Here is a 12,048-nt window from a genome sequence, read left to right on the forward strand (position 1 = left end):
CTAAAGTTGAAGAACGGTCTCCGGCCCGAATGAGTTCTAGCGACCCCGTCTGTGCTCCGTTTGGTGGCAGCTGTGAGGCTTTTTCTCGGTGACGGGGGCCGGTTTGTGTGCCGCCATTTGGTGGAGGAAAGACAGACTGTTCCTATCTATAATATGGCGCTTGAACAGCCATAAGATGGGAAAAGAGAACGGAATAAAAGTGATAAAGGAAGATAAAAGGCAAAACAAAGTAATATCGGCAAGGAATAATGAATGTCTTGATGGCTGGGTCCTGTGAATGATAACAGCAAGAAGAAGGAAATTTGAGTACTTGTTTTCTTTTACGGGATTTGAGAAAGTGGTCGGCTTCTTTTCTGTGGAAAGGTTGAAGACTGGATAAGGATTATGACATTATATGGTTGGATAACATCAAGTGAAAATGAGGAGTTATTAGAGTGCCAATAGGACTGGCGTAGAACTGGTATTTACTTGTTTTATTGAAGAAGTTTCGGGTTCTGGTTAAAAGTAGTTTACTTGAAGTTTTAATTGATTTCTGATATGGTTATGGGACTTTGTATATTGTGGTGTTATTTAGTGTTAAAGCCTTCCTTAAACGAACGAACGAATGCTCAAGTGAACGCATGCATGCGGACACAAATAATACGCACGCACACACGCATACACAATGGAACTTATGTTCGACTGGATGAAGGGCCCTCGCTCTGCAGGATGAAGGTCGGCAATCCTATTGGGTGAGCGTGAGGCCTGTCAGGACGGATGAACGAACGCACGCATGCACGCAGGTAGACAAATGACATGCATGCACACAGACATGCACAATGGAATTTACGCTTGAGCAAACGAACGGAGGAATGAATGCCCGAATGATTGAGCGATGCCAGTAGGACTGGTGTATACGGGTTCTTTCTTTTCTTGGTTTATTAAATAGTGGCAGTTTGTGTTAGATCCGTGATTCTGAGAGTATGATGTTTTTCAATAACCGCACGGATGCTGTAACTTTACAATCAACAGGTATTTACTGGAGTAGGGTAGTCTCAAGACTGGGGTACAGAGGCATGCTCAAGGCTTATATACAGGTGTGGTCACTGCCGGTACTACAGCATACAGGAGCTGCAAAAGTAGTTCTCTCTTAAAGGTACATACACTACAATTCCTCCCCTTTTAGATTAGTAGTACCCATAATATTCAAATAACAATTAACACTTTTAACATGTACATTAAACAACAATAGTCCATTTATAGATTCAGTCTTTGGGGCGGCTTCCTGATCCTTTCTGGATAGCGCCTTTCCTGAGTTTCTTGTTCTTGGTGCGGAGGCGATTCTGGCCCCTTTTCATCGGTTAGTTTATCGGGTTCCATTGCTACTGGTTCGGAGGTAGATGCTACCGGTATGCCGGGTTCATCCCCAGGTACGCAAGACATGGGGTTGACTCGTTCCTGTGACGCTAAGATCTGATCAACGTGGCGTCTCACAATGTTCTCCCCGACATCCACTGTGTACATTAATGGCCCCTGCCGTGTGCATATCGTTCCGGGTTGCCATTTCTCTGTTCGGTAGTCACGGGCCAAGACTGGTTGTCCTACATTGAAGCTTCTTGTCGGCTTCTCATTGATGTGCTGGAATTGTTTATCCTCAACATTTCTTCGCACATTTGGTCTAAGCAAGTACAGACGAGATCTCAACCTTCGGTTAAAGAACATCATGGCCGGGGTCTGGTTGGTAATTGCATGTGTCGCGTTTCGGTAGGCTAATAAGAAATTGTCCACCTTATGCTGTAGTGGAATTTCATCGTCGCACATGGCCTTTATCGCCTTCTTAAAGGTTTGTACGAACCTCTCAGCCAATCCATTTGTGGCTGGATGATACGAGGCGGATGTGTAATGCCTTACCCCATTCCTTCTCATAAATTTTCGAAACTCTTCGGACACAAACTGTGGTCCATTATCAGAGCAAATCTGCTCTGGCAAGCCGTTTCTGGCAAATATGGTCCGTAGGACTGCAATCGTTTTCTCTGTAGTGGTTGAGGACATTTTTATCACCTCAGGCCACTTCGAATGAGCATCCACTGCTATTAAGAACATTGAGTCCATGAATGGACCAGCAAAATTAATATGCACCCATTGCCATGGAGAGGAGGGCCACTCCCATGGGTGTAGAGGGGCATGTGGTGGTGCATTTTGGCCCTTCTGGCATCCTGAGCAGCTCTTGGTTAGGTCTTCGATTTGTTGACCGATTCCCGGCCACTACACATAAGCCCTAGCAAGGCTTTTCATTTTCACTCCCCCCAGATGACCTTCATGTAGCTCATTTAGCACTCTCTCCCTTAACTTGGGTGGAATCACCACTCTGGATCCACACATCACTGTCCCCTGGCATACTGACAGCTGTTCTCTTCTGGATGAGAATGCTGGCAACAGTGAGTCGCCATGTGTTGGCCATCCCCTCACCGTCAAATCAAATACCCGAGACAGCGTCGGATCATTGCGGGTCTCCTCTATATCCGCGTTCGTTACTGGCAATCGTTCAATTATTGACGAATAAAATATCTCGATAGGGTCCACTGCTGGTGCTTCCTCCACAGTAGGCAGTGACAGGCGCGATAGCCCATCAGCGTTTCCATGCTGTTTCGTGCCTTTATATTCTATTTCATATTGATTCGCCCCCAGAAACAGGGACCATCTTTGTAACCGTTGTGCCGTCATCACTGGAACACCCTTTTTAGGATTAAAGATGGAGACAAGTGGTTGGTGGTCAGTCAGCAAGGTGAACTTCTGCCCATGCAGATAGTGGTTGAATTTTTTTACTCCCCAAACTAGGCTGAGGGCCTCCCTGTCAATCTGGGCGTAGTTGCGCTCGGCTGAGGTTAGTGACCGAGACGCAAAGGCTACTGGCCTCTCCAACCCGTCTGGGAATTTGTGCGACAGCACCGCTCCAATACCATAGGGTGATGCATCACATGCCAAACAAATTGGACGTGCTGGGTTGAAATGGGCCAACACCTCTTTTGATGTGATCAATTCTTTACACCTCTGGAAAGCTCGTCTACGTTCGTCATTCCACTTCCATGGTACCCCTGTTTGCAGTAGGGTGTTCAGTGGGTGTAATACCGTGGACAATTTTTGTAAGAACTTATGGTAGTAGTTTACCAGCCCGAGGAACGACCTCAGTTGTGACACATTTTCCGGTGCTGGAGCCTTGACTACTGCCTCAATCTTTTCAGGGGACTTATGTAACCCCTCTTCATCGATGACGTGGCCACAATACGAGATCTGCTTCTGGAAAAACTCGCACTTGTGATTAGCTCGTAGCCCATATTCCTTTAATCTGGTGAGCACCTTCTCCAAGTTGGCGAGGTGATCACTGTCATTTTCGCCCGTGACCAGGATGTCGTCCAAATAACACTGGGTCCCTGGAATCCCTTGCAGGACTTGATCCATCGCCCTTTGCCAAATAGCCGGAGCCGATGCTACCGCGAACACCAGCCGTGTAATCGTAAGGTAATGTTTTGAAGCTTCTTCTACCTCCATTTGCAAGTACGCCTGGGCTAGATCAATTTTGGTGAAGCGTTTACCACCAGATAGCGAGGCGAAAATATCCTCAATTCGTGGAAGCGGATATTGCACCGTGTGAAGGACTGGGTTCACTGTCACCTTAAAATCCCCACGGATGCGGACCTTCTTTGGTTCCCCAGGCGTATTACTCAACGACCTCTTCATTACAGGAACGATGGGTGTAGCCCATTTGCTCCAGTCCACTTTGGACAGTACTCCTGAACGTTCCAACCCTTCCAGCTCTGCTTCAACCGCTGGTCTGATCGCATAAGGCACTGGTCTGGCCTTCAGAAACTTTGGGCTTGCATTTTCCTCTATTTTAATCATTGCTGTTATTCCTTTTACTGTTCCTAGTCCCTCCTGGAACACTTCTTTTGCGTCAGTTGGCATTTTTGACAGTCGTCCAGGTGTGACATCGTCATCCTTTTTGGCCTCCACCTTCAGTGCCTGTATGGAATGCCAATCTAAATGTATCTTCCGGATCCATTCACGTCCTAGCAGTGGTGGTCCTCCATCTGGCAATACATATATATCCATTTTAGGTATTTCCTGGCCTTTATATATCACTTTCACCCTTATTTTTCCTTTGGGGTAGACTTTTTGCCCCGTGTACGTCTTCAAGACAATCTCTGTAGTTTTCAAGGGTATATGTGAAAATAGCCGCATGTAGTCCCTTTGGTTTATGACTGTTAGAGCTGATCCTGTGTCCAATTCCATTTTCACTTGGACTCCGTCTATCTTGAGTGTAACCCAGATAGTCTGGTGATCCTCCATTTTGGTTACCTTATGTAGTTTCAGACAACCCAGCTCCTTGCTTCCGGAGTCTGTGTCACTTTTCTGTTCGTCTGAACTACTGTCCATCACCTGGTGTACCTTTTTGTACTTCTCCTGTGGAGATTTCTTACTGTTGGTTTTTTTTCCCAGACCTGCAGACTCTTGCTATGTGTCCTGCTTTTCCACACTGTCTGCACACTTGGTCCTTGAACCAACATTCCTTCTGGTCATGTGTTGTTCTGCCGCAGCGATAGCACTTCCCTGTTCCATAGGACATTTCATTGGTGCCATATTCTTGCGGTCTCCGTTGTATCTCTGCAGCGCCCCTTGCGGCTGCTTCGTGTGATACTGCCATACTGAAAGCCTTGTCCAGCGTAAGATCCTTTTCTGATAGAAGCCGTTTCTGGGTTCCTTCACTTTGCAGCCCACACACAAACTTGTCCCTTAACGTATCTGCTAGTCCCGCTCCAAACTGGCAGTGTTTCGATAGCTTGCGCAGTTCCGTTAGGTACTCAGCATTGCTTTCGTCTTTGTGTTGGTTCCTTTTATGGAACTTAAATCGTTCTGCTATCAGCAGCGGTGTGGGGTTTAAGTGGTCCTGTAGGATTTCTACTATGCTTTCGAAATTCTTGTTCACAGGCTTCTCTGGGGTTATTAGGTTTCGCAGTAACCCATAAATTTTTGCACCCATGGAATTTAACAAAACCTGTGCTTTCCTCGCATCTGGCACTTCATTCGCCCTGCAGTACACCTCAATACGTTCCACATATGTCGCCCAATCTTTGACTTCATTGTCGAACGTAGAGATACTGCCACTCTTCTGCATCCCTGGGTGTGATTTAACTGTCAAAAATGGCGTCTCCCGCGCTTCCCCTTCTTCTCCGCTGGCACAAAATGGCGTCTCCTGCGCTTTCCTTCATTCCTGCGCTCGCTCTTCTTCTCTGCTGCGGCTTCTAAAAATGGCGTCTCCCACGCTCTTCCTTCTTCTCCGCGGCTGAATGGCGTCTCCCGCGCTCTCCCTTCTTCTCCCCACGGACACTGTTCAGCCCTTGAGCCCTGGCTGTGCTCTGTGCGTTTTTTTTTTGTGCGCCTTTCCTGTTTCCGCCGCTCGGTCCTGGACCCGGCTGTTGCTTTACCCTCTCTCCGTTTTGTTTTTCCTCGACGCTGCTCGGTTTTCAACCCCCGGCTGCGCCCTGTGCGCTTCACCCTCTGTCTTACCCCGTCGACGCTGCTCGGCTTTCTCTCCGCCGTCGGTCGGCTCCAGCCGCCGCTCTCCGGGAAGGGTCTGCGCTGTACCTGTCGTCAGTCTATTGCTGATCGTCGTGGCTGGGGAACCAAGCCCGGCTCTCCACAGCCTCCCTTGCGATGTTCACTCTCTGCCGGATGACTGGGCGGTGCTCGTGGTCGACGCCCGTGTTTCTGGCTTCGACTTTCTTCCACCGCCCTCCCGGAGCGAATCCTCGAAGGGAAATGCAGAGTTGCAGGTAGATTCGAATCGACACTCGTCACCACTGTTAGATTCGTGATTCTGAGAGTATGATGTTTTTCAATAACCACACGGATGCTGTAACTTAATCAACAGGTATTTACTGGAGTAGGGTAGTCTCAAGACTGGGGTACAGAGGCATGCTCAAGGCTTATAGACAGGTGTGGTCACTGCCGGTACTACAGTATACAGGAGCTGTAAAAGTAGTTCTCTCTTAAAGGTACATACACTACAGTTTGTACTGTAAACATTATTGATTTACCTGTAAAAATTTATTACTGTATTTATATTGTTGACCATAAAGCTGTTTTTTGAGGCTTTATCCTTTTTATTGTGGTCAATGAATGTAATAGATTTACTGTGTAATTGATGAGTTGTATAAGTACTGTTGTACTTGAATGTTAAAAAAAAAAAGACAACAGGTAATACCAAGCAAAAATGAAGAGTCACTAGATTGCCAATAGGACTGGCGTAAAATTGTTTTTCACCATGGGTACCTGTACTGTTAATATTGATTTGTCTGTAAAATTTACCACTGCATTTATACTGTTAACCCTAAAGCTGTTTTTAAGGCTTTCTTTTATTGCGGCTAATGAATTTAATGGATTTATTATGTAATTGATGAGTTGTAACAAGTACTACCATATTTAAATAAATATGTTTGATTAACATTTTTTTTTAAATAAACCCCGGGGGGACGCGGGCTGCTCACACCCCGAGTGCGACCCCAGGCCCCATTATTAAAACACTCAACATTACCCGCTTCACAAACACCCGGGGTGGGCCTCAGGCCCCGAACAAGAGCCTCCGGGCCGGGCGTTTGCCCCGAGCGGGGCGGCAGCTGCGGGGCTTTCTCCCGGTGACAGGCCCGGGTTAACGGCCGCCATCTTGAGAGGCTCAGGGGGCAGCAGGGCGCATGCGTGGCCCCCTTGGCCAGGAACCAGGAGGAGAGAATCTTGTCAATTTCTATCCTGGACTCACAGTGATGGCTTTTGTAAACTCCTTTTACAGGCTGTGAGAAGGGCAGCATTTACACACTGCACACTCAACCAACAGCAACTTACCTTTATATAGCACCTTTAAAACGTCACAGTAACGTAGTCAGACAATAATCGACACACATACTTTGTTTGTGGTCCAGGGCACTGACACAAAGTTCCTTCACAACTGTTAACAATTTTATTCCGGTTGCTGTGAAGGCTGCGCTCACTCTGCTCGTACACCTGGTCTCCAAAGGAGACAAAACAGGACTAATGCTGCCGAACTCAGCTCTTTTCGATCAGAAAATATCAACTGTTTAGCCTCGCCAGGAAATGCACAAAAGAGGCAGCAGTGCTGATTGGCTGCCCAGGAAAGTCCTATTTAGATTAAACTCCTTCACCCAGAGAGTGCTGAGAATGTGGAACTTGCTGCCACAGGGAGTCGTTGAGGCGAAGAGCAGGGATGTATTTAAGGGGAAGCTGGATAAACACATGGGAGAAAGGAATAGAAGGAGATGCTGATAGGGTGAGCTGAAGAGAGATGGGAGGAGGCTCGTGTGGAGCATAAACACCGCATGGACCAGTTGGGCCGAATGGCCTGTTTCTGTGCTGTACAATCTATGTAATTCTATGTAATAAGAGAGGAAAGAATGTTCCATAGAAACTAGAATTATCTGTTCTATATTTTTTTCCTGAACTTAGTGATCTCTTTTGTAAACTGCTTTTACAAGGAATATCATCAGCCTTTGAATGTGGAACGAGAAATGTTTGCCTGTTCTGTCTGTGGGAAAAGATTTCAAACATCAGTGTGACTGGAAAAGCACCGAGACACACACACCCATCATTCACAGCGGGGAGAAACCGTACACGTGTTCTGTGTGTGGACGAGGCTTCAACTGATCGTCCAACCTGGAGAGACACAAGGATACCCGCACCACGGAGAAACCATGGAAATGTGGGGACTGTGGGAAGGGATTCAGTGCCCTGTAATGGCTGGAAACACATCGGCGCAGTCACACCGGGGAGAGGCTGTTCACCTGCTCCATCTGTGGGAAGGGATTCAGTCAGTCATCCCAGCTGGTGAGACACCAGCGGGTTCACACTGGGGAGAGGTCATTCACCTGCACTGTGTGTGGGAAAGGATTTGCTCGATTAACCAACCTCACTGAACACCAACTTGTTCACACTGAAAAGAGACCCTTCAAATGTGCTAAGTGTGAGAAGATCTTTAAAAGCACAATGCAGGAAACTTTGGTTTATCCGGAGGTTAACTGTCCGGAATGCTCGATCCACCGGCAAAAATCAGGAGCCATTTCGTTAGGTTTTTTTTCTTTTCGTTGCTTTTTTTTCACCAGTCAGGCTCTGCAAGGTCTCGCTGAAGCTGTTGCTAAGCTACAGAGACGCTTGCAAGGTACGGCCGACTGTTTAGAAGCTGTTACTAAGCAACAGGGTTTGTTGCCAGATACGGCGAGCTCCGTATGTTTCAACATTAGCGCTGGTTTGTCCGGCAGTTTTGATGGGACGGCAACAGCTCGGTCCCGTCGGTGCCGGATATCACAAAGTTTCCTGTAGATCTGCTGAGACACCAGTGAGTTCACACTGGGGAGAGGCCATTCACCTGCTCCGTGTGTGGGAAAGGATTAATTCGGTCATCCCAACTGCTGAGACACCAGAGAGTTCACACCGGGGAGAGGCCATTCACCTGCTCCGTGTGTGGGAAGGGATTCACTCAGTCATCCACTCAGCTGAGACACCAGCGAGTTCACACTGGGGAGATGCCATTTACCTGCTCTGACTGTGGGAAGGGATTCACTTGGTCATCCAACCTGCTGACACACCAGCGAGTTCACAAGTGACTGCAAGGATTGGATTCTGCTGTTATTGTTGCTGTTAATCACATCCAGGACTGAACCATGTTCATTCTGACAGGTGAGGTTTGTTTCTGCTGATGAGAATAACTCCTGTAACTGGGCTGGAGTTTAATATTCTGGATAAATGTCAGATACACAGTGTCAAGTATTTCTTTCCTCCAAGATAAGAGGAAACTATTTGATGTCCTGTTACCGACTGTTCCATTTTTGGGGCTTTTCTCCTTTCTAACTCTAGATTATTTCAGTTCTAATACCTTCAGTTACTCTCAAGTCCCAGCTCCCCACACTTTCCAGAGAGCCTGTAATAGAAAATGACTGAAGATTTATCCCAGTGTAACTATTGCTGTTATCCAAGGAAAAAGGCTGTATTTCTATCGCACCTTTCACAACCTCAGGACGTCCCAAAGCGCTTTACAGACAAGGAAGTACTTTTGAAGTGTAGTCACTGTTCTAATATAGGAAAACCAGCAGCCAATTTGTGCACAGCAAGCTCCCACAAACAGCAATGTGGTATTGACCAGATAAACTATTTTTCAATGACGTTGATTGAGGATGGAAGGGGATGTGTAAAGAGATGGTCTGTGTATGGAGACGTGAAAGAAGGAAACGTGTGTGTGTGTGATAGTGACACAGCCTTGTGGTCACAGTCAGAACAATGACAGATATCCTTGTGGTTGTGGTTTGGGCAGGGCCAGGTCAATAATGTAGTGAACAAGTTAAATATAAATATCGCCAGTGTAGCCGCAGCTTAGAAACATAGAGAAACATAGAAAAATAGGAGCAGGAGCAGGCCATTCGGCCCTTCGAGCCTGCTCTGCCATTCAATATGATCATGGCTGATCCTCTATCTCAATACCATATTCCCGCTCTCTCCCCATACCCCTTGATGCCTTTTGTGTCTAGAAATCTATCTATCTCCTTCTTAAATATATTCAGTGACTTGGCCTCCACAGCCTTCTGTGGTAGAGAATCCCACAGGTTCACCACCCTCTGAGTGAAGAAATTTCTCCTCATCTCAGTCCTAAATGTCCTACCCTGTATCCTGAGACTGTGATCCCTTGTTCTAGACCCCCAGCCAGGGGAAACATCCTCCCTGCATCCAGTCTGTCTAGCCCTGTCAGAATTTTATACGTTTCAATGAGATCCCCTCTCATTCTTCTAAACTCTAGTGAATACAGGCCTAGTTGATCCAATCTCTCCTCATACGACAGTCCTGCCATCCCAGGAATCAGTCTTGTGAACTTTCGCTGCACTCCCGCTATGGCAAGTATATCCTTTCTTCGATAAGGAGACTAAAACTGTACACAGTACTCCAGGTGTGGTCTCACCAAGGCCCTGTATAACTGTAGTAAGACATCCTTGCTCTTGTACTCAAATCCTCTTGCAATGAAGGCCAACATATCATTTGCCTTCCTAACTGCTTGCTACACCTGCATGTTTGCTTTCAGTGACTGGTGTACAAGGACACCCATGTCCCTCTGTACATCAGCATTTCCCAATCTATCACCATTTAAATAATACACTGCCTTTCTGTTTTTCCTACCGAAGTGGATAACTTCACATTTATCCACGTTATACTGCATCTGCTATGCATTTGCCCACTCGCTCAACTTGTCTAAATTGCCTTGAAGCCTTTTTACGTCCTCCTCACAACTCACAATCCCACCTAGTTTCGTGTCGTCAGCAAACTTGGAAATATTACATTTGGTTCCCTCATCCAAATCATTGATATATATTGTGAATAGCTGGGACCCAAGCACTGATCCCTGCGGTACCCCACTAGTCACCGCCTGCCACCCTGAAAAAGACCCGTTTATTCCTACTCTCTCTTTCCTGTCTGTTAACCAATTTTCAATCCATGCCAGTATATTACCCCCAATCCCATGTGCTTTAATTTTGCACACTAACTCTTATGTGGGACTTTATCAAAGGCCTTCTGAAAATCCAAATACACGACATCCACTGGTTCTGCCTTATCTATTCTACCAGTTACATCCTCAAAAAACGCCAGTAGGTTTGTCAAACACTATTTCCCTTTCATAAATCCATGTTGACTTTGTCTAATCCCATTGATATTTTCTAAGTGTCCTGTTATCACATCCTTCATAATAGACGCTAGCATTTTCCCTACTACTGATGTTAGGCTAACCGGTCTGTAGTTCCCTGTTTTCTCTCTACCTCCTTTTTTAAATAGTAGGATTACATTTGCCACCCTCCAATCTGCAGGAACTGTTCCATAATCTATAGAATTTTGGAAGATGACAGTTGGTAGCACTCTCGCCTCTGAGGCATAAGGTTGTCAGTTCAAGTCCCACTCCAGAGACTTGAGCACAAAAATCCAGGCTGACACTCCAGTGCAGTACTGAGGCACTGTCAGAAGTGCCGTCTTTCGGATGAGACATTAAACTGAGGACCTGTCTGCTCTCTCAGGTGGATGTAAAAGATCCCATGACACTATTTCGAGAAAGAAAGACTTGCATTTATACAGTGCTTTCATGACCACCAGACGTCTTGAAGTGCTTTACAGCCAATGAAGTACTTTTGAGGTGTAGTCACTGTGGTAATGTGGGAAAGAGCAGGGGAATTATCCCCGGTGTCCTAGCCAATGTTTATCCCTCAATCAACATAACAAAAGGATAATAGCAAAATACTGCGAATGCTGGAAATCTGAAATAACAACAGAAAATGCTGGAAACACTCAGCAGGCCAGGCAGCATCCATAGAGAGAGAAACAAAGTTGACAAAATGAGAGATTATCTGGTCATTATCACATTGCTGTTTGTGGGAGCCTGCTGTGTGCTAATTTACTGCTGCGTTTCCTACATTACAACAGTGACTACACTTCAAAAGTACTTCATTGGCTGTAAAGCGCTTTGGGACATCCGGTGGTGGTGAAAGGCGCTATAGAAATGCAAGTCTTTCTTTCTTCAGTGGTCTCACCAGCGACCTCTTCTGGCTGATAGTTGACTGACAGCCGAGAGTCTGCGCATGCGCAAGCGGGACGGCGGTTTGGGCCGAGTCCGGCACAGCGACCCCTCCAGGTCACCAAGGGTAATAACTGCGCATGCCCAGAGGAGACCAACCCCCTCCCCCACTCGGAGTTGCACCTGCGCTCTCGAATCCTGTCAGACAGAGTCGGGAAGGGCCTTGGTGTCGGTTCCAGAGTCGCGATCGGTGATGCAAAGTGAGTTTTCTCCGCTCCGATTGGGTGGAGAATCGCGCGGGGTGGGGGGAGGGCTGGATCGGGAGAGAATAAAGAGAAATAGAAAAACCTGAGAGTCCGCGAGGCCCCGGACCGAGCGGCGTCAGTTGGACGGTGCACGTGATCTCCTCGGGGACACGTGACCCGGGCCCGCGGCCTGATTGATGGGAGCTTCCGACCAAT

At 46.9% G+C, this 12,048-nt stretch overlaps 1 pseudogene; it reads left to right on the forward strand.

The window, feature by feature from the left end:
- The first annotated feature begins 708 nt into the window (after positions 1-708).
- On the forward strand, positions 709-8,804 carry LOC147119434 (uncharacterized; annotated as a pseudogene).
- The last annotated feature ends 3,244 nt before the right edge of the window (positions 8,805-12,048 follow it).

This window comes from Somniosus microcephalus, chromosome 4, assembly GCF_052327205.1.
Source record: "Somniosus microcephalus isolate GS21.2 chromosome 4, FLI_Smic_1.0, whole genome shotgun sequence".
Classification (NCBI taxonomy): Eukaryota; Metazoa; Chordata; class Chondrichthyes; order Squaliformes; family Somniosidae; genus Somniosus; species Somniosus microcephalus.